This window comes from Eptesicus fuscus, chromosome 18 (assembly GCF_027574615.1).
Source record: "Eptesicus fuscus isolate TK198812 chromosome 18, DD_ASM_mEF_20220401, whole genome shotgun sequence".
NCBI lineage: Eukaryota > Metazoa > Chordata > Mammalia > Chiroptera > Vespertilionidae > Eptesicus > Eptesicus fuscus.
Genome location: NC_072490.1, coordinates 44,324,067 through 44,348,985, shown reverse-complemented (window position 1 = coordinate 44,348,985; position 24,919 = coordinate 44,324,067). Strand labels below are relative to the sequence as shown.

General features: G+C 43.2%; 1 protein-coding gene and 1 non-coding gene across 2 annotated transcripts in view; both read left to right on the top strand.

Annotated features, from left to right (window-relative positions):
- Positions 1–24,919, top strand: part of ERC2 (ELKS/RAB6-interacting/CAST family member 2) — an 877,079-nt gene that overhangs the window by 167,336 nt on the left and 684,824 nt on the right. The window lies entirely within an intron of this gene.
- Positions 24,298–24,372, top strand: LOC114233325 (small nucleolar RNA SNORD72). Its single transcript, XR_003619477.2, has one exon. It is a non-coding gene; the product is annotated as a small nucleolar RNA SNORD72 (small nucleolar RNA).

Here is a 24,919-nt window from a genome sequence, read left to right as displayed (position 1 = left end):
GAGCTTCACCACCAGTAGTGTGGCCATCAAAAATGTCTCCGCACATTGCCAGATGTCTCCAGGGGGCAACACTGTCCCTATTTGAGAACCACTGGTCAGAAGCCTTACTGCTGAGTGTGGGCCAACAACCCACAGGTCTTCTGTATCTTCGGGGGCTTGTGAGAAGTGCAGCACCTCAGGCCCCACCCCGGCCCCTGGAACCAGAATCTGCACTGTCTCCAGATCTGCAGGAAACCTGTGGGCACATGAAGGGTGGGGAAGTGCTCGCCTAAAGCTCTGCCCAGGGCAGTGTGCTGCAGCAGAAGGGCAAGAGCTTGGAAGCCAAACAGGGCTTCCCACGGATAGCTGTGTGACCTCGGCAAGTTGTTCAACCTCTCTGAGACTCAGCCTCCTCCTCTATAAAATGGGATCAAGAAAACCTTCTGTGATGTGAGATTAAAAAGGGGGAATTCCAGCTGAAGCAGCAAAAAGGACACCTGGCCCCTATTAGACACTCCAGTGGGCTGGGTTGCTTTCCTCTCTTTGGAAAGCTGTTTTACTTGGCCCTGCTGCACTCACAGTTACTTGTAGTGATGATATAAGAGGTCGAGGAAAAACAATGTGTCTGAGTCAGGGCTCTGCAGTACAGAGGGCCATAAAAAATCTGCTTGTTTACGAATTTTTATTTTTGAATTATCTACTTTCTTCGAGCTGTGGCTCTTGTGGTCTGGCCTTGCCATTGCTTGGGAAACTGGGATCCTGTTTCTGGAAAACCCATTATCCTGGGTCTTGTGAACTGTTAATGGTCTCATTTAGAGGCCAGATTCTAAAGGTGGGAAGGGTGAAATTGGTGGCAGCTAAATGTAAAACTATTTAAGGAAGATGTCCATGCTGGTAAACTTTATTCCTATCCTATGTCAAGTGGATTTTGAAATAGAGCAATTATTTTTATGACTATTGTTAAAATTTTAGAGTATGCAAGATAAGGGTACATATTTTTGCCTTGGAATAAACTGATTTTTCCAGGATTCCAGAATTCCCCCATTTTCTCTTTCTCCCACTATGACATTGCCTTCATATAAAATACATATTTTTTAAATTTCTCATTCTGACATATCAAGAATAGCTGTTCTCACGGCTTTGGGCCAGTAATCTAACTCAACATAGACAATTCTCTCTCTCTCTCTCTCTCTCTTTTTTTTTTTTTTGCAAAATTCATTTAAAAATAGTGTCTAAAATAGGTCCATGCAATCACACACTCACACAAGCAATATATGAACCTGACTTTTGGAGATACTTTTTAGGCAAATCACAAGTAGTTTACCTGAGGTGTTGTGATGTTATGGCTTTGAAGATGAAGGGATGTTGTCCAGAGCAATGTTCAGGTGTAGGTTGGGTACTGCAAACCTCTGGGGCACCTTGTGTATCGTGGACATCATGGATTTGCATATCTGTTATGACAGTTTGTTAGAATGTGGCAACACAGTCCCATGTTCTAACAAAATCACTAGATAGCAAGTTTTCTGGCAGATGGAGGTAAAGTATCTTGAGGATGGGACTTCCTTTTCTAATTTGCACAAGCCTACCATGCCGGCCCCACCATCTTTCTTTTCTTTGGGAGCTTCTATGCTAGTATGCAAAGACAGTACTGATCATTATCCTTGAAGTCAGAATGGGACCGAGAGCCATAGAAAAGTACAATTTGTTTAATTTCCATCTGATGAATATGAAAAAAAATCCTGCATAAAAGGGGTGTCTTTGAATATCCCTTTCATCTTGAACTATTGCTGATGGTTGTGTGTATGTTGCCATCTTCCCCAAGTGAAGGATAAATAATTTAAGAAGTTGAAGGGGTTTACCAACATTAAGTCCAGCAAGCGCTAGTTAGGGTATACTGGAGAATCCCATTGGCTCAGATTGGTCGAAGATCAGCTGATGTGAAGGAAGACAGGTAGCACAGTGGTTGTGCTGGGGAGATGGGGACAGCGATACCCATTTCATACATGAGACTACATCTCGTGTGCATTCTTCTTCAGGACTTTGCTTCCTGGATTGGAGGGCTCTTCACCTAGCAGCATTGGTCATGTGACGCACACGTTTGTCATATGTCATACCTTGGGTTGACACCCTTTACACATGTTCTTGTAGTATTTCCACGTTACCTCCATGCCTTTCTAGAGCTAGTCCGCAGTTTTCATGGACTTGCATCTGAACAGTCACCGAGGAGGGGAATGCCTGTTTCAACTCGGCCTGTTTACACGCAGCAGCGTTGGTGACACAGGTGACAGGTGCTCTTCTAGGTGGCAGAGCAGGAGGGACAGAAGGCAGTGACTGACAGGACCAGGCACGGGAATCTGCTTTATCTTTCCAGTGGTAAACTCTTGGGGCTGTTTTTCTTGGATTTGGATGTGCCCCAATTGGTCATTTTCACTGGTTTGCAAAGAAGGATACCACTTATATATATTTTTCTGTGTGGTGATGTCATTTTTTTATGGCTGTTCAGTGCTAGGGTTCTCAACTACAAGCCTAAAGTTGTAAGATGCAGGGAAACAATTAGTTTTCAATGGGAGTTAAAGTTATGAAATTTTCAACTAGTGTGTTAAAATGGAATTATGTGATTATAATATAATGATGATTGAAATAATAGGTGCAAAATTAGATAGCTTATATAATAGAAAGCTTACTTTGGATCCATGATCTCACTTATTTCTCATATAATTTCCCGAGGAAGATTCTGTTATCTTTTTTTTTAAAATATATTTTATTGATTTTTCACAGAGAGGAAGGGAGAGGGATAGAGAGCTAGAAACATCGATGAGAGAGAAACATCGACCAGCTGCCTCCTGCACACCCCCTACCAGGGACGTGCCCGCAACCAATGTACATGCCCTTGACCGGAATCGAACCTGGGACCTTTCAGTCCGCAGGCCAACGCTCTATCCACTGAGCCAAACCGGTTTCGGCAGATTCTGTTATCTTTATCTTATAGATGTAGAAACTGAGGCTGAGAGAGGTGAATTTTATACTGCTAGGAAGTGGAAGGAATGGGATTTGAACCCAAGCCTGACAAACAGATTTCCACTCAAGACAAGGGTTTGTGCATAACCACATCTCTGGGCGCTGTCCACAGAGATATATGAATGTCACTGTTTTGTGTAGGATGATCGACTGTCCCAGTTGCCTGGAATAAGGGAGTTCCAGGACATAGGACTTTCAGTTTAAAAACTGAAACAGTGCTGGGCAAATTGGAAGGAGTTGGCCACCCAACTGCTGCATGCTGTGCTAGGGATGAGGTAAGGAAGGATAAGGGAGGAACCACTGGGTGGCTTCATTCTCCTTACCATTGCGTGTATTCGGGAGCGTTTTTGGATGAGTTTGTGGTTTGTCCAGTAAACTTTTTCAGGATATAACGAAAATGTGTGAGGAAAGTACGGGGCGGGTCTTTTAGGCAGCTCATCAGGCAGGATCCTCTGGGTCTTTCTAGAAGCAGGTGAAGAAGTTATCAATAAGTGCATAAATAGCCCACCATGATGATGGGAACATACTTATTTGGCCACGTTGGTTGCATTTCAGCCAGATGTCTCAGGCCTGTTTTTCTCTAAGTTGATGGATTTTAGTACTTTGGTGCTGGTGGGGAAGGGGGTAGGAGGTTCATACTCTCGCATGACCCCACCCTGAGTGTGGACTGTTTCCCTCCATTATAGGAGTTGAGAAACTAGAATTTAATATTGAAGGGCCGTCCACACTGTTGCGCTAGAGAAAACAGCAATACATATGCTTATTTTAAAATGGAAATTTGCTACTTGGAAGTGTCTAATCCCTGGAGGAAATTCTTTAGTTTTGATTATCTCATGTTGGAAGAACTGCCTGTGGGCCTGGCAGTTGTACAAGGGGAACTTTATTTGATTACTTTTTTGTAATAATGAGAATGATTTGTCTTTTTTTTTTTAAAAAAAAGCATTCTTTTTAAGGTGCTCTTGTGTACTCTTTGGAAACGTAGCGATTTATTTTTTCAAATCAATTGCCTATCTGGTCACACGTTTTTGTTTTTGTTTTTTTTTGGGGTGGGGGAGTGGGTGGTCTATGTTTTCCTTCTCAAACAGTTTGGGGTGTGGGGAGGAGATCTCCGTGCCTCTTCAGGACATCTGCTGTTTGTTGTTATAGCTGACTTTGGAATGCTATCCTTGGAACGGCTTCCAACGTGGACTGTCCATTCAGTGCCTAGTCAGCTGAGGGTGTGGGAGAAAGGAGCTTTCCTCAGAAGACAACTCCCCAAGTACCAGAGCCTTGCTCTTTACATGTCAACACGTGCAAAAATGATTAACCACTTTGAGGAAAATCTTTATAAATTACAGCTTTTTGAATACTTCCTGGCTTTCTTACTCAGAGTGTGTCCTGAGCAGATTGGAATTGTTTCTTCATAGCTCAGGTCCAAGATTAGAAGTGTCTGTTATTCTTTCCAGTGACGGGGTGGGTGCCTTTGGATGGTCTTGGGAAAATAAGCTTAGTTGCCTCTCTCCTAAGTGGTCTCAGATTTCTCCTCTAATGTCCACCTTTGGTGTTGTGTGTGTGTGTGTGTGTGTGTGTGTGTGTGTGTGTGTGTGGGGCTCCCCCCATAATGCTAGAGATCACTTATCCCTGTTGACATATTGGTGTCTCTAGTATTTCTCTCACATTTCAGCGTTTTACTGCTAATGCACCATAGATTGGGCATCAGGTTGCCAAACTTGTCAGGATTGTGTAAAGTAATGAGGGTCTGAGCAGACCATCTCTGAGTAAATTGAATGTGTCCTAGTGTGTAGAATTTGGATCATCTGAGCGTGTGTTGAGATGTCTCCTTTGGTGAAGTAGGGCTTGTGAAGGACTAGAGATCAGGACCAGGAGGGATCTCCTGCCTCAGAATGTTGCCTTCACTTCTTTTTAAGTCGAGATGGTGCTAGGAACTCTGCATTCTTTCCAGATACCCTTTCTTACATCTGAACATGTAACATAGTTTTATTTAATCTGCTTGGATCTTGTATGTTCATAATGTTAGCCAAAGGACTAGTATTTATGATATTTCCTTTCTTTCCCCCCCCCCCCCCAATGATGGATTCTAAAATTTTAAAAATCCTTTATTACTTACCCTCCTGACCATGTCTTTAACCTCAACCAAGCCATGTGTAACTAGAAAATAGGAATGGCATCACATTAAGTAACTATATTTGGAGAAGCCACATAGCAGGTTAAAATTCCTATTCCTTGACACAGGAGGATGTCAGCTGAGCATAGTGTGGAAAGGTCTGGGAGAAGGCAGGAGAAGAATAAGAACTTTGAAAGCAATATGTTTCCCTCAGCCTGTTTTGTTAGACGGTGACAGTAAAGTTTATCAAACTCCCAGCCTGTCTGTTCTGGTCTTTGAAGGTTTGACTGAAACTTAAAAGTAATTAGACTTGCTTTGGATTAAGTGGGAAAGGCAAGTCATGTACACCAGTTAGGATTAATATAATGTGACCAGTTTCTTAATTGTGTGTCACCAACTAAAAATTCTGTATTATTCTGGCCTACTGAAAATTTATCAGACTTTTACTTCCTATGAGTGTGTAGGGGGCTGGAACAAATATGTATATTAGAAATCTTTTATAGTGCATTTGTGAGTCAATTAAAAGCTGATTGAATAGACTAAAAGTAAAACTTGTTACAACCTTGTAAGTTAAATGATCTGAGAGTGAAAGGCTCTTTATGTCCTTTCAGGCTCTTCTACCTAAACGGGCATAAAATGAATGGAAATGGGCTAGTATTGTTGTATTTCTCTTCTTGCTACTGTGAGCTTCTTCTCAAAATGCCTTCCTTGGTCAGTCTCCATGTGGGTGGTAAGAGGATAATTCTGTTTAGAGGACTTAGCTTGTGCTGTGAGACAGCTAAGGTGATAACTTCTGTAGCACCAATGGGAGACCAAAGAAGGGTCCGTCTTTGGCATGTTAATTTGTTACAGGGAATTAGACTTTATTCCCAAGAGGGAGTTCTTCCTTAAGTGAGGGTATTCATATTGGGATCAAATCGGGACCGAAATTGGGGACCAAAATTTGTGTAAATAATGAGAATAAAGCTGGTAAGTTTAGATTGGATGTTCATCTTGAAAATGAAATGGAGTGGTATTAAATAAGTTTTCAAATCTTACAAAATGCAGGTGAGAAGTAGAACTATGTGCTACTTTTTAAAAAGATTAAAGAATGAAACTCAGATATCAGTTTTCATTTGGCCGAAATGTTTCTGGTAAAATTGACAGCTAGCATGCCACTCAGTGTTTGGCCTTTGCACTACCATTTTTTTTTTAAAAAGGGTCATTTGCCAGAAATATGCTGGAGAGCTTCTTCAGGTTTCCCAGCAGCTTCTCTAATCTGATGTTATTCAGATAATTTCCTTTTGGATTTTCTATCCTGCCATCATCCTTGTTAATCCTTCCAGTTCGCTTGTTGATGGCACTGTCTGAGATTCTCTGTTTGAGAGTCAGTGATGCCCCACCAACTCACATCACTGAGTGCAAGACGTGTGCCAGACACGGTGTTAGGTGCTGGGGTGACATGGCCGCTGCCCTTCTAGGCATACAGCAGAGGGCAGGGGGAAGAGACACGGGAAGAGCAGTACTGTCAAACTAGTCTATGAAAGGTGCAAGGAATGAACAATTTCCACTAAGTGTTGGGAAGCCCTGAAGTAAGTGGCATTTGAGAGGGGGCCAATTTCAGGATGTTGCCCACCAGGTACTGTAGATAAAACTGATCATAGGATGTCCAGTCCTTATGGGAAACAACAGATTGTGTGTAGTTAAATCATTTTAATTATTAAATATGCCTTGGAGTGTTTAACACAGTTACTTAACCTAATCACAGCCCCCCCCCCCCCCCCCAAAAAAATAAAGGCTTCCTGGATCAGTGGTATGTAAGCTGAGACTTCAAGGATCAAAAGAAATTCAAGGGGAGGGCCTGGAAGGAGACGGTGGGGAGAGTGGAGGCAAAGGCTGGAGCAATAGCGGGCTGGGTCCATTGGAAGAACCAAGAAAAGTCTGGAGCTGTGCCATCCAATGTGGTAGCCAGAGCCACATGTGACTTGGAGAACTTAAATGTGGCTGGTGCAAGCAAAGGACTGAATTAATTAGTTACACCTGGCTGGTGGCCGCCATACGGGACAGCACAGGTCTGTGTACCTGCAACAGAGTGGACAGCAGGGAGAGAGGTTTCCATGAGGCCGAAGAGGAGCATTGGAGAGGTATTTTATGAGATATGGTAGACCTTGGTGAGCAGTCAAGACTTTATCCTAGAGCTTCAGGAAGCCACTGAAGGGTTTTGTGAAAAAGTGAGACATAATCAAAATGGCGTTCTGCAGTTGGCCTGAATTTGAGCAAGAAAGTGACAGTAAGAAAGCTGTCCCTAAGGAAGAATGATCTGGAGTGGGGTGTGGGATGGACTGGACTGGGGTGAAAGGAGGTGAAGAGGTCAGAGGGGAAGAGGCCGAGCACATTGGTTAATATGCAGGCGCTGGGGTCTGATGGCCGGAGCCCAAAGCTGGGTCTGCCGTCTTCGCTTTGCAGAGGTTGGCCCCCATGCTGGCTCGGCTCACCCAGCTCCAGGGCGACCACAGAGGGCTGCCTGGGTTGCAGCCAGGCCTCTGGGAGCCACTGTAGGCTGTCATTCTGGGGTGGGACACGGAGGCGATGTTCTCCTGTTTTTTGTTTCACATGGTGCAGAAATTAAGGGCCCTTGGTGACATCTCATTCAATCTTCTTTTACCTTATTTGGTCAGCTTCTCACTAAACTTTTATGGAAGGTCTGTTATTCTCATCTGCTTCCCATAAGAAAGTGTTTGGCAGTGGCAGAGAGTCCCAGGACTTAGGGGAGAGGAGTGGTTTCCTGAGGGTCCTCCGCAGCATTCACATAGCGCTCATTTTCCCCAGTCACAGACCAAACAGACGGGTGAACCGGATTTGCTTTCTCTCTGGAGAAGACTGGGAGGCATGGCTGGAAGGGGAGATGAGAACTGGAGCAGAGCAGGGCGTGTGGAAGTAAGACTCCGCTTGCGAGAAGCCCAGCTAGCACAATGGGAAGAGGAATCTGTCCTGGAAGGGCGGCTGTGGAATCGGGATGCTGCTGGCCTCGAGGAAGGCTGGAGATGGGGACCCCAGGGCTGCTGGAATGTTCCGGCCCCTCTGAGGACAGGCTTGACCGGTGGGGCATCTCGGTTCACGTGATACAATCAGCCAACCCAGAGCTCTTGAATTTACCCTTTATAGGTCCATCTGGAGTCTGGGAGAGGGCCTGGCTTGGGTCAGTTTTCATCCTTGCTCCAGCCAGGCCTGGCTTGCTGGGGATGACCACATGGAACAAATATGCCTTCTGGGCCCTCTGTTCCATGACCCCATAGGGAAGGGACTCTGCCTGGTTGTTGTTCAAATGGTATATCATGCCATATGTCATATAGCATAAATGCATAATGTAAATCTATAAATAGAATATACTAAGCAGTATCTAGGACATTATATAAAAAATTACTCTAAAACCCAAGTCTCTCCCCCTATAGGTGTTGCATTCCAGCTACTCTGATATAATGTTTATTATAATGAAACTCTTTGGACTCTGTTCTGTGTTTCATAGTATCAGCTATTTACACATGAGAGAGAAAGGGAAAAACCTAATTTTATGTGATACTTATGAAATGCAGTTTTTTAGAAGAAGGGGTACCAATCTATAGAATTGCAGTGAACATGCATCTACCAAGAATTAAAATTCACGGTGTATGAAAGATTACATTTGACATGATCATGATTTAAAGAGTAAAATATAGTTTTAAGGTCCTAAACAGCCACCTGATAAATGAATGAGGTGCAATTTTCATAACATTGGTAAATATTGTGGGTAAAATGAAAATAAGTCAAAGTTCAGGATGTACCACATACAGTTTCTGGTGCTTTCTGTGATATTCGGCTTCTCTATCTTAAAAAGCATGTGAACCAAGAGACAATAAAAAGATATGTCATTAGTTAATTCAGGGCCAGCGAACTACACTAGTAGCCCCCAGGCCACGTCTAGCTGGTTACTTGTTTTGTTAAAGTTTTATTGGGGGACTGGCACAAACATTCGTTTGCATATTGTCTCTGGCTGCTTTCACGTTATAACAGCAGAGTTGAGCAGTTGCAACAGAGACCACACGGCCTGCAAAGCTGAAAGTGCATGTTATCTGTCTCTTTACAGAAAAACAATGTGCCGGCCCCTGGTTTAGATTATCTGAGGCAGTGCTGAGGGATTCTGTGAGGCAGGCCATGGGGTGAGACCCGGCAGGGCGCGCTGAGCCACCTGAGCCCCTAATCCTGTTTCATGCAGAGCATTTTGGCTGCCCTGTTTGCTCTGCTGGGCTTCTGAATATGACTTGAGAAGAGGGAAGAAAGGATTGTGCTCTTTGAAAAGTACTGTCAAAGCTGCTGCTCTGAAGCAGAGGGTCTCTCTGCGATGTCTAATTGTGCATCTTCATTGTGAGCCAAAGTGGGTTGTGACCTTGACAGGATGTCTCCAACTCAAAAAAAATCCTCAGTGTGAATTTGCAAGCTGAGATGGGCCTCTGCGATTACGGACTTGCTGGAAATTGCTTTTAGGTCTCTGGCAGCCCATTTTCTCTCTTTGTAGGCAGAGATGCTAAATTTCTTTCTGTGGTGCAATCACATTTAAAAAAGGAAGATATGACTAGAGTTGCTGAAGGGGAGAAGTTCATGTTCACAAGATAATGGCTGAAAATGTGCCAAGTGCTCTAATTTTAAAAAATCAGTACATTAATTTGGCCTTGAACTGATGCCATGGAAAATGGCCTCTTACTTACCTAATTTCCTCAAGTGTTTTGATTTTTGTAAAGTAAGTGAAAATCTAAATGTGTGTTGCAAGAGTAACCCAGGGTGGGAAGTAAAGCCTTGGGATTGGGGAGATAAGGATGGGGCTGTTCAGGTTAAGGCACCTACACTGCAGATGGTTGTCAAGCTTGCTTATACTTGATGAAGACTTTGAACTATGATGCATTAAGGTATTTTATATGCCAAAAGAATTGCAAGGTTTTATTAATTTTTGTGGGCAGAAACGTGGGACACATGTTTGCAAATGGATTTTCAGGGTGTAAGATCAGGGAGGATAGGTTTTATTATTGGAACAAGCACACTTTATACATATGAATGCAGTGACTGGAAGGTCACCTGGAAGGGGAAAACCTAGAAGGGGTGGGTAGCACTTGCTTCATTCTAGAGGTTTTACTTATATTTTCTCATTTAATTCTCATAGTGTCCTTGTGAGATGGGCAATTATTACCCCTATTAGTAGCCCATTTGCAGGAAGAATCCTGCAAGCGGCCTGCTGCCACTGCGTGCACTGCTGCTGCCGCCGTCATTGCGGCTGCCGCACCCGCACCCGAGCGCCGCTGCCGCCCGCCCCGCCCCGCTCCGCCCCGCCCTGCCCCGCTCCGCCCCGCTCCTCCCCGCTCCGCCCCGCCCCGCTCCGCCCCGCCGGGGCTTTCCCTCTGGCAGCCACCTTGCTTTCTGCTTTTCCTCCCTCTTCCTTCTAAGTTGTCTTCAGTCTTCACTCCTCCCTCCCTCAGCGTATGCAAATTAACCGCCATCTTTGTTGGGTATTTGCATACTCGCCCTGATTGGCTGGTAGGCGTGGCTTTGGCTGGTGGGCGTGGCTTTGGGCGTAGTGAAGGTGCGGTCAATTTGCATATTACTATTTTATTAGGTTGGATTATACAGAGAAGGAAACTGGTTAATGAAGCACTTCAAAAGGTCATAACCATTTAAGTACTTAAGCATATTGACCCATTTATTTTTCCAAAGGGGATGTGGTTGGAGTTGCAAAGCAAGTGGGTACCTGGAAGAGACCCATTTCACATGAGGGAAGAGAGAATTAGGTATGCTCTTCTCAGATCCAGAAACCTCCCAAGATAATTCAGGAGGAATCTAGAGCAGTCGGGGAACTGAGTTTGCACTCGGGGCGGTAGCGGGGGAGACTAGAAGATGCACATTCAACTGGCCTCGTGAGTGAAGTGGTGATAGCTGAGGACAGCCATAGAGGACCCAAGCTCCTGTGTGGTATGGGAACAGCAGCAGAGAGGTCCCGAGTCCTCAAGGGGAGCTGTGGCAGATGCTGAGAGGGTTGAAAGATTGGGGAGACCTGGATGGGCAGCAAAAAGACTTGGTGGACCTTGTTGGAGTCCATGGTGGGGCTATTGTCATCAGTAGTTGATGCCAGAAGTCAACATGCAAACCAGGTGCACCAGCTACTCTGACATGACACCACCTGTAGATGGCAAGCATGCCCCATAGTTGCTTTTCCAGTGTCAGGAAGTCAGGAGTAGATGAGAAATGGGGAAAGAAAAGAATCTTAAAAGACTGATGGTCTTTTAAGTAACTAGTGATGACTGAGTTACTTTTACTTGCAAGGTTAAGTCACCTGTACCTTTAATCTCCACTAGGGTTAGAATTAGGAATTTGTAGGCTACATTGATATTCAGTTATAGAGCTATAGCATTATACAGGGTGGGCAAAAGTAGGTTTACAGTTGTGAGTACACGAAACACAGAGTTTATTCTTGTATTATTAATTAATTCTTGTATTATTTTTCATATGAACAACTGTAAACTTACTTTTGCCCTACCTGGTATATTTGGACATCAAATATAAGATTATATTGTTCACATTGTCTATTTTTTTTAAATGTTAAATTTTATGTTTGGTATATTTTACCACAATAAGACAAACCAACTGTAGACATAGTGTGATTTCAACAATGAAAATAATAGATATAGAAGGAGATAAGAGTGATTATTATTATATGATAAGATGGATGATAGACACTTTTCTATTGCTTTTCTGTATTTTACCAGTTTTCCATAATAAGCACATGATAGTTTAATTTATACAGGATTTTTTTTGGGGGGAGGGATTTCATGGAAATCTTTTTATTTTCTTTATTGATTAAGGTATTACATAGATTGTCTATTAACAATTGCTTTGACAATTTTTGACCAGAAGCAGCTAAATTAATTGTGCTGCTTATTTTTTCATATTAGTGACTAAGGTATACTTTTTGAATATTTAACAGGTGTTGGGAATCATGTTTATTATGTATATTATTTCACTTAATTTGAGAGATATGTATAATTATTTAATATTTTTATATATTTTTTATTGATTTCAGAGAAAAAGAGAGAGGGAGAAAGATAGAACAACGATGATGAGAGAGAATCATTGATTGGGTGCCTCCTGCACGCCCTCTGCTGGGGATGGAACCCACAACCTGGGCATGTGCCCTGATGGGGAATCGAACCGTGAACTCCTGGTTCATAGGTCAGTGCTCAACAACTGAGCCACACCAGCTGGGCAATTATTTAATAGTTTAAGGCAGGTTCCATTATTAACCCACATGTCACAGTTGAGGAAACTGAGGCTCAGGGAAATTGGCTTACCTGACCAAGGTCACACAACTGGTAAATGAATGAGGCTGGAGTTATCGACTTAACATCCATTTTGGGTTCTCAGAACCTGGCATGGAGCCTGGCACATAATAAGAGCACAGTAAATACTGGAATGAATGAATGACTGCTCAATTGTGTGGCAGCATGAGCTGACTACTTGGTATGTTGGGAATCTGGTTCTGAGCAAGGTAAGGAAAGAAAAATAAACCAGAGCTGAGCCTCCTCTCAGTGGATTAGCTGTCTCTAATGTGCTGTGCATCCAACTCAGAGCCAAGCCTTTGAAAACATTTGTGGGTCCGTCAGAAAACCCTCAGAAAGCAAAAGAGTTTTAGAAGTAAAAAAAAAAATGTTGTGTGGTTTAGGGACTCCTGAGGAAAGTTAACTTTTAGGCTGAGTATAGTGGGAGTTGGGGGGATGTGGGAGGGACCATTAAGTCTTTCTGATCAGTTCTTGCCTCTTAGAGTCACTTTACAACACCCCGTCCTGTTGCTGGAATCCACGAGCAGCATAAGAGATAGCCTTCCAGGGCAGATCTAAAGCAATCACAGCCAGCTCTCTGGTACAAAGCAGTGCCAATTTCAAACTTGGACACCGGCCTTCTCCTAACCCATCCAGTCTCACTGATAATACTTTTATCTCACTGATAATACTTAACACTCTGTACTTGGGTCTCTGTTAATCTGATTAAAACACCAATCCTATATGTACGTGTTAAATCTCTTGTTAGCGTTTTGAGACTTGGGGTCCTAATTAAAAACTTCCCCCCTTTCTTTTTTTTTAAAATATATTTTTACTGATTTCAGAGAGAAAGGGAGAGGAAAGAGGGCGAGAGATAGATGAAACATCAATCATGAGAGAGAATCATCAATTGGCTGCCTCCTGCATGCCCCACACTGGGGATCAAGCCTGCAACCCAGACATGTGCCCTGACTGGGAATCGAACCGTGACGTCCTGGTTCATAGGTCGATGCTCAACCACTGTGCCACGCTGGCCGGGCTTCCCCCCTTTCTTTTCCTATCAGAAGTACAAGTCCTTTTGGAAACGTATGGCTTTAGAGTTTTGGGAGTCTTTACAATTTGCATCTCGAATATGGGAGCCGGTTCTTCACATTCAAGTCTAAATGTGTGTGCAGACACCTGAGCCTTTCAGTTGCTGTGCATTCTGACCTGGACCACATGAGAGGGGTCTGCTCACCTACGGTTACTCTCAAGCCTCCCTTTTAGAACCGAGGGATCAGAAATTGGAGATTGGATGTAAATTGGGACAACCACGGTAGGAAAAAAGCTCGTCACTATAAATGAGTCTTCACCTTTGATTCTTATAAGACTTCTGGAACCTCTCCTTTGGAGATAATTCTTACAATAGAAAGAGTTTTGTGCCCAAAGAAACTGAGAACAATTTCCCCCCATTTAAAATAAGGGAAGCTGAAACCGGTTTGGCTCAGTGGATAGAGCGTCAGCCTGTGGACTGAGGGGTCACAGGTTCGATTCCGGTCGGGGGCATGTACCTTGGTTGTGGGCGCATCCCTAGTGGGGGGTGTGCAGGGGGCAGCTGATCGATGTTTCTCTCTCATTGATGTTTCTAACTCTCTATCCCTCTCCCTTCCTCTCTGTAAAAAATCAATAAAAAATATATTTAAAAAAACCAAAAAACAAAAAAATAAGGGAAAACTTAAGTGTTTTTTTTTTTAAATAAGAGAACATTCTTTTAAATAAGAGAAAACTTAAAAATTTCCAAATATAGAAAGTAGCAGTGACAGAATATTATGTAACCATCAAAATGATTTTAAAAGTGACAAGGTACTTTATTACTTGCATTTATTTCTTTAATCTTCATTGACGTTATCATTATCCCATTTTTCAGTCTTAAGAGAAGGGAGTGGGCTATGGAGCCAGCTCAGAAGGTACAGAGGGCAGGTAACAGGACACTTTGGCTCTGGCCGTCCATCCCTAGAGGATGTGGAGCCTGAGGCCACTTAGCCGTCACCACCTGCACTCAGTTCTCCAAAAGGAACTGTGTCGCTGGTGCATCGTAGGTTCCTCGGGATGTGCATGAACACAACCAAATGAAAGTGTATTTTGGTTTTTCAGGATAATTTGTAGCAATAGCTTTGGAAGCTGCTATTGTAATGCCATTGTTATTATCCTATGTAGTTGAGGTAGGTAGGGGAGGTACCTAAGATCCGCCTTTCTTCAAGCTTATCATTTTAGCCCATACTTCTTTGATTTTTGATTTGCATAATCACTGCTAGGTATTGTGGTTGTCCCTTCGGCTTACACTCAAATGGGACATGTATGGGAGGCATCAGAAATAACGTTCCCACATGTAAATTGTGTTTCTGCGAAAGTATAACTTTAAAGTTAGCACAGTTTATAGAGGTGAACTATCACCCATGTTGATATGTACATTAAGATCAATTTGTAGCCAGATTTAGAAAATAATAACCATCAGAACTTGAAAGAGGAATATTATTTTTAGTTTTAAGTCTATCTAATCTAAGTGCAATACGGTGTCCTTCTAGTTTACAGGCACAATAGAATTTGAATGCCAGAGAAGAGGGACAAAGGAGAGTGTCCTGTGGTGGACCTTCCTCAGGTCACCTCCATCCACCCTCAGTTACAAAGACAGACCTGCAGTGGGCTTGACGGGCTTTGGGCAGTCCTGGGAACCAGGGCAAGTTACTTACCCTGCTGGAGCCCTCCTGGGTAAGTGTGGAGGGAGGAGCTGGAGTAGATCAGCATTGCCTAAACATTGTTCTGAGAAGCTCCAGTGGTCTGTGAGGACTTCAGAGGCATCCACAAGTAAAGAGTTGCGCTGATCAAATACATGTGAGAAATGCCGCATCCCCCTTTGGAGATTCCCAACGTGTGTGAGCATATTCTAGGTTGTGAGACATTCTGGAGCAAAGACGTATTTTCCACAGGGTTTCACCCAGTGTTTCCACAGTGTCTTCAATGTATTTGATGACAGAATACTGTTAGCAAGGAACATATTTTGGGAAACACTGAACTAAGTTTTTTCCAAATCCAAAATCCTGGGGTTTTAAACATACGATCCAAATGTTGCTTAGCACCATTACAGCCACCCGATTTTCCCCACTAGATGGCACCCTTGAATGAGATTTACTTTTTATTTTTGATGGGTTTCTCTTTGGACATTTTTGGACCTTGTGTCTCCCATGCACTGGGAGAATGCAGATCAGTTATTAAATTGATTCTAAGGCCATTCTAGTAGTGTTTTATAAGCCATTTGAAAATAAAACAGTTGTGTCAACTGTAGGGATAAATATCAGCCGAGATTGAAATAGTATATTAATTTTTTTTCTCACAAGAGCTAACTTTTTAAAAAAACACACTACCAGTATCTGAACAATGCCAATATATCTTCTTTTTAAAAAAATGTTTTACATGAGACTTTAGCCAGACAAAATTTAATTAGACATTTGCGTTGTTCTATTGATCAACCTGAAACGTGGAACTGTGAGACTTTGAGAGACTCGGGTGGTCCTTGGGACCCTCTTTACTTTCCGTGATGGGTGAGCAGGGTCTTCAGCCATCAGCGTGTGTATGATTTTGTTAGGGGACTGAAATGCTGTAACATTCAGGTGGGCGTGCACCTCCAGAAGGTCTCGCTTTCCAGCAGGCTGTGTAAAGTGGTCTCTTAAAGTCTCCTTCATGTTCTAGTAAACTTTTGATTGGCCCTTTATTAAAAATAATTTGCTATTACGCACTCAGATTTTGCTGTTCTGTGGGTTAGTCCGTCTGTCCTTCACTGGGTCTCACTGTTGTGAGCTTAAGCACTTTAGCACCCCCTCACCTCCTGCCTGGAGTTCATGGAATTTCACACGTTGGTTTAAGTGTGCCCAGGAGTTTTGGAAAATAAAGGCAACTTTACTTAGGAATAGTCATACTTCGAGCTTGTCCAACTGAAGGATGTTTACCTATTAGAAATGTGTGCCTTTTTAATGATGGAAAGGGAGCTTTTAAAAATATAACGAGAAGGCTTCCTGAACAGCTTCCTGAATTACCTGAAATATGTGTGTATGCATGTCGGTCTGTCTGTGTGTGGGAGGGGGTGGGGGGGTAGTGGGGGGAGGGAGGGAGGATAAGAAGCCAAACTCTGCGACTAGTGTCTCATCTTGCTCTTTCAATGCGAGTTTTTGAAGGTAAAAATCTTTGTAAGGCCTCTTAAATCTTATTCCAGTAAAGATGCTTTATGAACCTCAAATAGCACCCCATGGGCATTAAAATTCTCAGACTTCCTACAGGTAGGTTTGTCTGAATTGTGATTTTCTTAGCCTATCAGATCTGCTGCTATCTGTTGCTTTAATTGCTGTGCGTGTGTGTTTTCTTTCAGCTTCTTCTTCCATAATGTTCAGCATGGCATGGGTCCTGGTTTTTAGTTCACCTTGGGGTGCTAGACTTTTAGCATAGTAGAGTATAAAACAATTTGTGTTAGAATATCTGTTTGAGAATTTTGATGTAAATTTTGTGAGTGTGGTTTAATAATGGAAATGTCAGGTAAAACAGATAATAATTATCATGGTTAATATGTATTGAGCACGTATTTTTTCCAAGCATTTTACATGTATTAGCTCATTTAATCTCCACAGATTAAATGTTGGGATAGATGCTATTGTTTTCCTTTTCTTTCAAACTATAAGCAAAAGTTTAGAAAGTCACAGAGGTAGAAGAAGTGAGCTGCAGAAGAAGTGGCTTCAGGAAACAAGTTTCAGAGGTAAAGGGAGGGCCCCTGGAGCTTAGGAGAAAGAGCAAGGTAAAGGGGACACACCTGCGGGGAAGAAGAGGGGGATGGGAAAGGCGTGGGCGTGCTCCCAAGAGGGAGAGCACCACAGATGCTATTTCTATGGCATTTTCAGATGAACACACTGAGTGTTAGAAGGATTAATGTTAAGTAATGTCACACAGAGGCCCAGCAAAGACTGCAGATCCAGTCTTTCATGACTTATGTTTTATCACCACACGAATGATATGAAATATTCCATCCGAAATGTTTTGTGGAGCATGCATATAAATCTGTGTAACGTTGAGCCAGGCTACGCCAAGAGACCACAAGGTAGCAAGAAATCTCCTGATAGTGAGAACTCAACTGCCAATTTTGCTCTCAGCTCTAGACACTAAGATTTCTTGGCCCAATGGCTTCATATTCAAATCTGTTTGGCCGTATTTCTCAAAACACTGAGTTACTATACTTTGCATTAACAGTGGTTGGCTTTGTCTTTTATGCAGAAAGCCCCTCCAGGCCTCTGTAATGTGCTAAAAAAGATCTTGTCTAAAACTCATGAAAATAAATAACATAAAACTGTTCTGAATAAATTTGAGTTAAGTGAAAGGAACCCTTTTCTGTGTGTGCGTATTGCACACATACAGTTGTGTGCGCCTGTGAACACATGTTCTGTCGTTGGGCCCAGGACCAACATCCTCCATAGTGGGGGACATCTCAGAATTTCCATTATAAATTATTTTAGGGGTTTATAACTAATACTGTAAAAAAATTCAGCTCCGCCTGGAATTGACTTTATTGTGTTTGCAGGATTAGTTATTGCAAGGAACCATGTAGATGAAAACATATTTTTGCCTTAGTATTCGGGGCTGGTGCAAATGTTTGTGTAATTGTTGAAAAGGGTAGGAGGGCTGTCGGAAATAGTTCAGGGACCTCAAAGATTTAAGTGGCAAAGAATAACACATCAGTTGGATTTTTGGATGCCTGATGGGCAAATGAAATTGTTCTTCAGGTTGCATGTCAATTATAAACAGGAAGTCCATATAGTATATCATTGAATTTTGTGACTCCCCCCTTTAAAAAGAAGTTAACTGGTAAAATGAAAAATTATTAGACAGAGGCACATAGGTTTATTTTTACCATCAAGACCAATATGCAACTGAAAAGTTACCTCTTCTGAAAAGCCTGTAGTAACCATTTGACCCAGTGATCCCACTTCTGGGACTATGTCCTTAGTATCCTGAAACACCATCAGAAAGAAAATATGTACCCCTATGTTCATAGCAGTGTTAATAACAATAGCTAAGATCTGGAAACATCCCAAGTACCCATCAGTAGGTGAGTGGATAAAAAAGCTGTGGTACATTTACACCATGGGATACTCTGCAACAGTAAAAAAAAAAAGGACCTCTAACTCTTTGGGAGGGACCTAGAGTTTATTATGCTAAGCGAAATAAGCCAGTTAGAAAAAAGACAAATTCTTTCTAATAATGAAGGAATATGCTAATTGACTATCACACCCTCACAAAGATGGCAGCGCCCACAGCCAATAAAGAGGGAATATGCTAATTGACTGCCACACTCTCAAAGATGGCGGTGCCCACAGCCACAAGATGGCAGTGCCCAGTCCCTTCAGCCCCACAGGGGCGGCAGGTGGGTGGCACGGCTGGGTTTGCCCCCAGACGGGTTCGGCCGCTCTGCGTGCCTACCTCCAGAATCCCTCAGTCTCCTCAACCGCCCAGGGCCAGCCCAAGGCACAGGCAAGCCTCAGATGTTGGCTACCCAGCCGTCCAGGGCTGCCCAAGACTCAGGTAACCAGGGCTGGCTGAGGCTTGTGCTGCCGGCAGTGGCAGCAGCAGAGGTGTGATGGGGGCATCGCCTTCCCCTGATCGCTGGGTCACCTCCTGCCCCTGAGGGCTCCTGGACTGTGAGAGGGGGCAGGCTGGGCTGAGCCCCCCCGCCCCTCCAGTGCATGAATTTTCATGCACCGGGCCTCTAGTATCATATGATCTCACTTATATGTGAAATCTAATGAACAAAATAAACTGACAAACAGAATAGATCCAGAGACATGGAAGCATGCAACAGACTGATGATTCTCAGAGGGAAGGTGGGGGTGGAGGGGGGGAGAGGAGTGGGAAGGGAAGAGATTAATCAAAAAACTTATATGCATATATGCATAACCCATGGACACTGACAATAATGCAATAAAGACCTGAGGGGGGGTAGGAAGAGGGGGTCAAAGGGTAAAAAAAGGGACACCTGTAATACTTTCAACAATAAACATAAATTAAAAAAATAAAATATAATGAGTACTTTTAGTCAGTATGCTAAGCTTTACATGGCTTTCCTCATTTACTCCACTAAACATCTTCATTTTACAGATGAAGAAGCCAAAGATCAGAGAGAAGTAAACCTACCTAAGGTTACAGTGTAGGAGCTGGTAGAAGAGCTGATTGATTTTGGGCTGCAAGAGCCTACTGTCTGCAGTGGGGTGTGCAGAGTTCCTGATACCTAGTTTGTATTGACATTCCTTTGGTCTAGTTGTTCTCAGCCCTGGGGCTCATTAGAAAAATTCAAGGAGCTTCGAATCGAATGAACAAGATAAACTGATGAACAAAATAGATCCACAGACATAGAAGTATGGAACAGACTGTCCAATCTCAGAGGAAAGGTGGGGTGGGTGGGTGGGTGGGTGGGAAGAGATCAACCAAAGAAATTGTATACATATATGCATAATCCATGGACACAGACAATAGGGTGATGAAGGCCTGGGGTGGGGATGGGAGCAGGGGCAGGCTGTAAGGGGTCAATGGGAGAAAAAAAGGGAACATATATAATACTTTAAACAATAAAGATTAAAAGAATAAAAGATTAAAGGACCAAAAAAAAAAAAGCAAACATCAAGTCCCCCCCTAGATCAATAACCTGGAAATAAGGTCCAAGTTATTCTACTATGCAGAGAAACTGGCTGAGAACCCCTTTCCCCCAACCCCCCGCCCCACATTATTTCTGATCAGCTTTAATAGTTGTGAGGTCAATTATATCTGAAGTAAAAGCTTAATTAATTAATAATCCACTCATTTAAAATGTGTGCCAGTTTGTATGGGCTGGGCCAAAGTTTACCTTTGCAGAGGATTTGCTAAGCAAATTAATATATTACACAGGAGCATAAGGGAAATGTTTATCCTACTAAAGAGCACAAATAGCTTTCAGCCATCATAGAACGCTATATTCATTTAAGCAAATTGATAGGTGAATTTGTTTGGAGGTCATTTTCACATCCATTAAATAAGCTTGTTAAGTACTGTTAATCCACAACGTTTTATTAGCCTGCTTGATTACTTGCTTTTAAAAATTGTTTCTAAGAAAAATTTTCTGTAACTAGGGGTCCAGTGCACGAATTCATGCACCTTGAAAGGAACTGTGGGCTGCGAGGCTGCAATAGGCACAGGGGCAGGTCTTGGCCCATCCTCTGTGCCTCCGCCCAGCCCCTCCCGCTGCGTCCTCCCCTCCCCCCAGTTCCCTGTCTGCTGGCAGCCCCGCTCCCGTTACCACCACCGCTCACACCCGCTGAAGGCACCGAGTGATTGGGGCTGGCGCCAGCAGTGGGTGTGAGTGGTGGCTGTTGCCCTGATCGCCCCTCAGGAGCGGGGGAGGTGGAGAAGCCCTCAGAGGTGATCAGGGCAGCAGCCGCTGCTTGCACCTGCTGTTGGTGCTGAGAGATTAGGACTGGCGCCAGGCACTGGCTATGGGTGCGAGCAGGGCCGGCAGTGGGTGCAAGCGGCGGCTCCATTGCTGGCAGTGGGTGTGAGTGGGGCTGGCGCTGGCAGCAGGTGCAAGTGCCCGGTGGGACCGTGGTGCATGGGAGCAAAGAATTTTCAGTAACCACCAGAGGCTCGCCCCGATGGCAGCGACCAGCACCCCGCCTTGGTCTGGCGCCCCCTCACCTGCTCTACCATCCCACTGCAGCCGATGCCCGCCATGTTCCGTGCACGCACCGTGGTTACCTCAATATAGGTTACCTTTTACTATTACTGTAAAATGGAACTAATGAGCTTAGATCAGTGATTATTAACAGGGCTACTTCCAGCGCATGTCCTAGTGACCGTGTTGTTCCAGTTGTTCTGCCGTTCTGTCTGTTTGCATATTAGCCTTTTATGATACAGGATTCTAAGTTTTGACGCAGTCAGCTTGTGTTCTCCTTACCTTAAGTTGAGGTTATTGCCGTTGTGATGTGCTGTAAGTCCTCCTGAGTCATTTTGTAGCTGGTTGCTTTGGCCCCATGAGATTTCAAATTTCTTAAAATCAAGGATCTGGTCTTTTACTTTTTTAGTATCCATGTCCAGTTTTGGTGCTCTTTGCCTTGTAGGTGCTCTATGAGTGGGTGCTTTTGACCAGGCAGTGCCCGCTTGAGCAAAACAAAAGTTCAGTTGAGGAAAATGCAGGTGGCATTCAGCCTGCGGCATTAGGAGGCTGGGCATACTCAGATGTGTTGTTTAGGACCATGGGTTGGCTCATGCCTGAGCGGCACCAGTTGTTAAACAGTTGAATTTTACTCCTTGGAAGATGTAAGAGCTTTTGCTATGCAAATAATATGTCCTTAATGTGTGTTGGGTCACAAAATAGGGAAGAAAGAGAGAGCCTGTACCTGGTCTACTGCTGTCAGTTTTGTGCCTTTAAGAAAGGCAAACAGGTGAAGTAGTTAAGAGCCAAGCTTCTGACATCAGTGGGCTTGGATTCAATAAATGGTTCTGTCTGGCCTTAGATAAGACACTTATCTTCTCTGAGTAATTCTTCATCTTTAAAAGGAGGTATTGCGAGGATTAAATGAGTTAACTTATAAACATGATTGTAATAGTGGATAGCCAATTGTAAACCTCAATATAGGTTACCTTTTACTGTTACTCTAAAATGGAACTAATGAGTTTAGATCAGTGATTATTAACAGGGGATGATTCTACCTCCAGAGGACATTTGGCAGTGACGGGAGACAATTTCGGTTGTCACAGTGTGGTGTGACAACCAAACTTACCCACTGGCGATTAGTGGGTAAGAGGCCAGGGATGCTGCTAAACCTTACACAAAGCCCAGGTCAGCCCGCAGAACAAATAACTATTTGGTCTCCAATGTCAGTGTGTCAAGGTTGAGAAACCCTGGGTTAGCCTAATAAGCATATGTAAGTGAAGATAAATTTGCCAAGAAATATTTTGTTTATTTTATTGAATGTTTAGATAATGTTTAAATATTAAATTGCTCTAGTAAATCAGGGGAAGGCAAGTCATGAGGATAAGTATTTTACCTGGGAATTGACTTACTGTGATGACTGGGGAAGAAGTACCACTCTGGGAGAGGCAAAGGAAGCTGCCTTTTGGGAAACAGTCCAGCTAGGACATAAGAGTTGGTGGGACATGCCTGAGAAAGCCATGGGGCTGCTGTTTGGGGATTAAGTTGCTAAAAGCATGTTCTTCCCACCTCTTCTGAAGCTACTTTATAAAGAAGCATTTAGGTAGTGGAGGAACTTTTGTTGCTTTTTAAAATAAAACTAAAGGTGTGTGTTCATTAACACACAAAAATACAGGTCTGGCAAACTGTAGAGTGTGTATTAAGTTAAAGTTATTTGGAAATAACCTCCAATCCACAGCTAGCGGTACATCGGCTGCTGTGCTAACGTACACTGGGTTCCCTTCTGTATTGCTCAAAGTGAGCAAGCTTGAGCGCTGGAGAAGGCGTGGTGGTACTTTCCATAGTGAGTTGAATTCAGGTTTTGCCCTGTACTTTGCTGTAAAGACAACCGGTTTTGAAGACTAGTGTTAAAATGATCTCCAGTGCCCTCAAATGTGAGCAGAACTCACAAGATAGTAAATACACATGCATTTAATTTATCACATAGATATTTAAAACGTGACAGTATTCTTTAGCATAGAATCCAACCTCTTTGTCCTGGCATCCCAGGCACTTCACAGTTACATCCCAACCTGTGTGTTGAGCCTTGTCTCCCACCATATTCCTCACCCACACTGTGTTCTCCTTAGACTAGAGTGATGACAATATGCAGTCAGCTTTAGAGGAAGATTTTCTGTCTTCAGGGAGAACGAGTCTTGCTCCCAGATATATCGCCTGGCACAGAATAGGTACATTTCGTGATTGTATCATAGTAGCTCCCCTCGTTGAGCACGTACAGATGCACCAGGGATGATGCATCCCCATCTTTGTGCCTTTATTCCTTCCTCACACAGGAAGGTTCTTCTTGTTCTCCTTTAACCCTTTGCACTCGCTTGCTTTTTTCTCGATTCCTTTATTCTAATGCTAACCGTGTCGATTAGCATCCAAGTGCAAAAGGTTAAATATGTTTTTATTGATTTTAGAGAGAGAGGAGAGGAGAGGGATATGCAGGTAGAAATACCAATAAGAGAGAAACATCAACTGGCTGCCTCCTGCACGCCCCCTATTGTGGACCAAGCCCACAACTTGGGCATGTGCCCTGACTGGAATAGATCTGACCACTTAGTTCATGGGTCAACGCTCAACCACTGAGCCACAGCGGCTGGGTTATTCTCTTTTTAAAAATCTACCCTAAAACCTCCTTCATGAGATCTTTTTTTCCTTCTTCAACCCCCAATCCTCTCAAAATGAATTTTTCCCTCTTCAGGAACCCAAAGGTCTGTGTTCTTTGGTTTGCCTTTCATTAGAGCTGGTCACACCAGTACCCTTGTTGCTGTCTTGTACGAACCTCAAGGTAAGGAGCCATGACTGTACATCCTTCCAGCTGCCCCAGGGCCTTTGCACACAGTAAATACCTAAAAGTCCTGATTGAATGACTTAATGGATCTTCCCCATATCAACAACTGGAGGTTCTGTTAACTATCATGCTATTTACTTTGAAATGAAGACTTAAAAGAAGATTAAGTCTAAGTGAGGGTGGGTGTTGTGTCTAATTCTATTTAGTAGCTCTTTATCTACAGTAGCACAAAGGGTATGCCTAACTGGCAAATAATTGGTGCCTTGACTTGCTGTTAGGAGGCTAATGCTTCTTCTTTGTATGTATTGTTTGTTGTGTGAAAGACAATCAATCGATGACCCTCAAAGCGTCTATTCAGTGAGTGATGTAAAAATAAATGTCTGGACATATGAATTCAATATTGATGTCAGCACTTAACTCATTAAAATCTGTTGTTTTTTAAAGCATCTATTCAATGAACCGAATCAGGAAGATAGATGTAGTTAGTCTTTGCATTAGTCAGACAGCAAGTGTGTCACTGAAATATATACTAAATCCTAATAGTACAAAAAGGTAAAATGGAGGGCAAAGCAATTCCTCTAGTAATGGAAGTAGCCTGAATAAAGGTAAGTGGGAAAAGGTCTGTGTGTCACAAGGCCTTTCAGGTTAACTTAGAGGTGTGGTGCCCTTAGATTACTAAAATCTACCACTGAGCATACATTATCTGCTCTGTGCTTGATGCCAGGTACTGCTGGGAGAGTAAGACCAGTTTCTATATGGCCCCTGCCCTTTAGGGCTTTATGCTCTAGTGCAGGGATGGGGAACCTTTTTTCTGCCAAGGGCCATTGGATAGTGATAACATCATTTGCTTAATATAAACTTATGTTGCTATGAAAAAAAGCTCCTAGATTTTTTGAATTTTCAGTCTCGCCTGCAGTTGCCTTGGCAGGGCCAGACCAAATGATTTCATGGGCCTTATATGGCCCGCGGGCCGG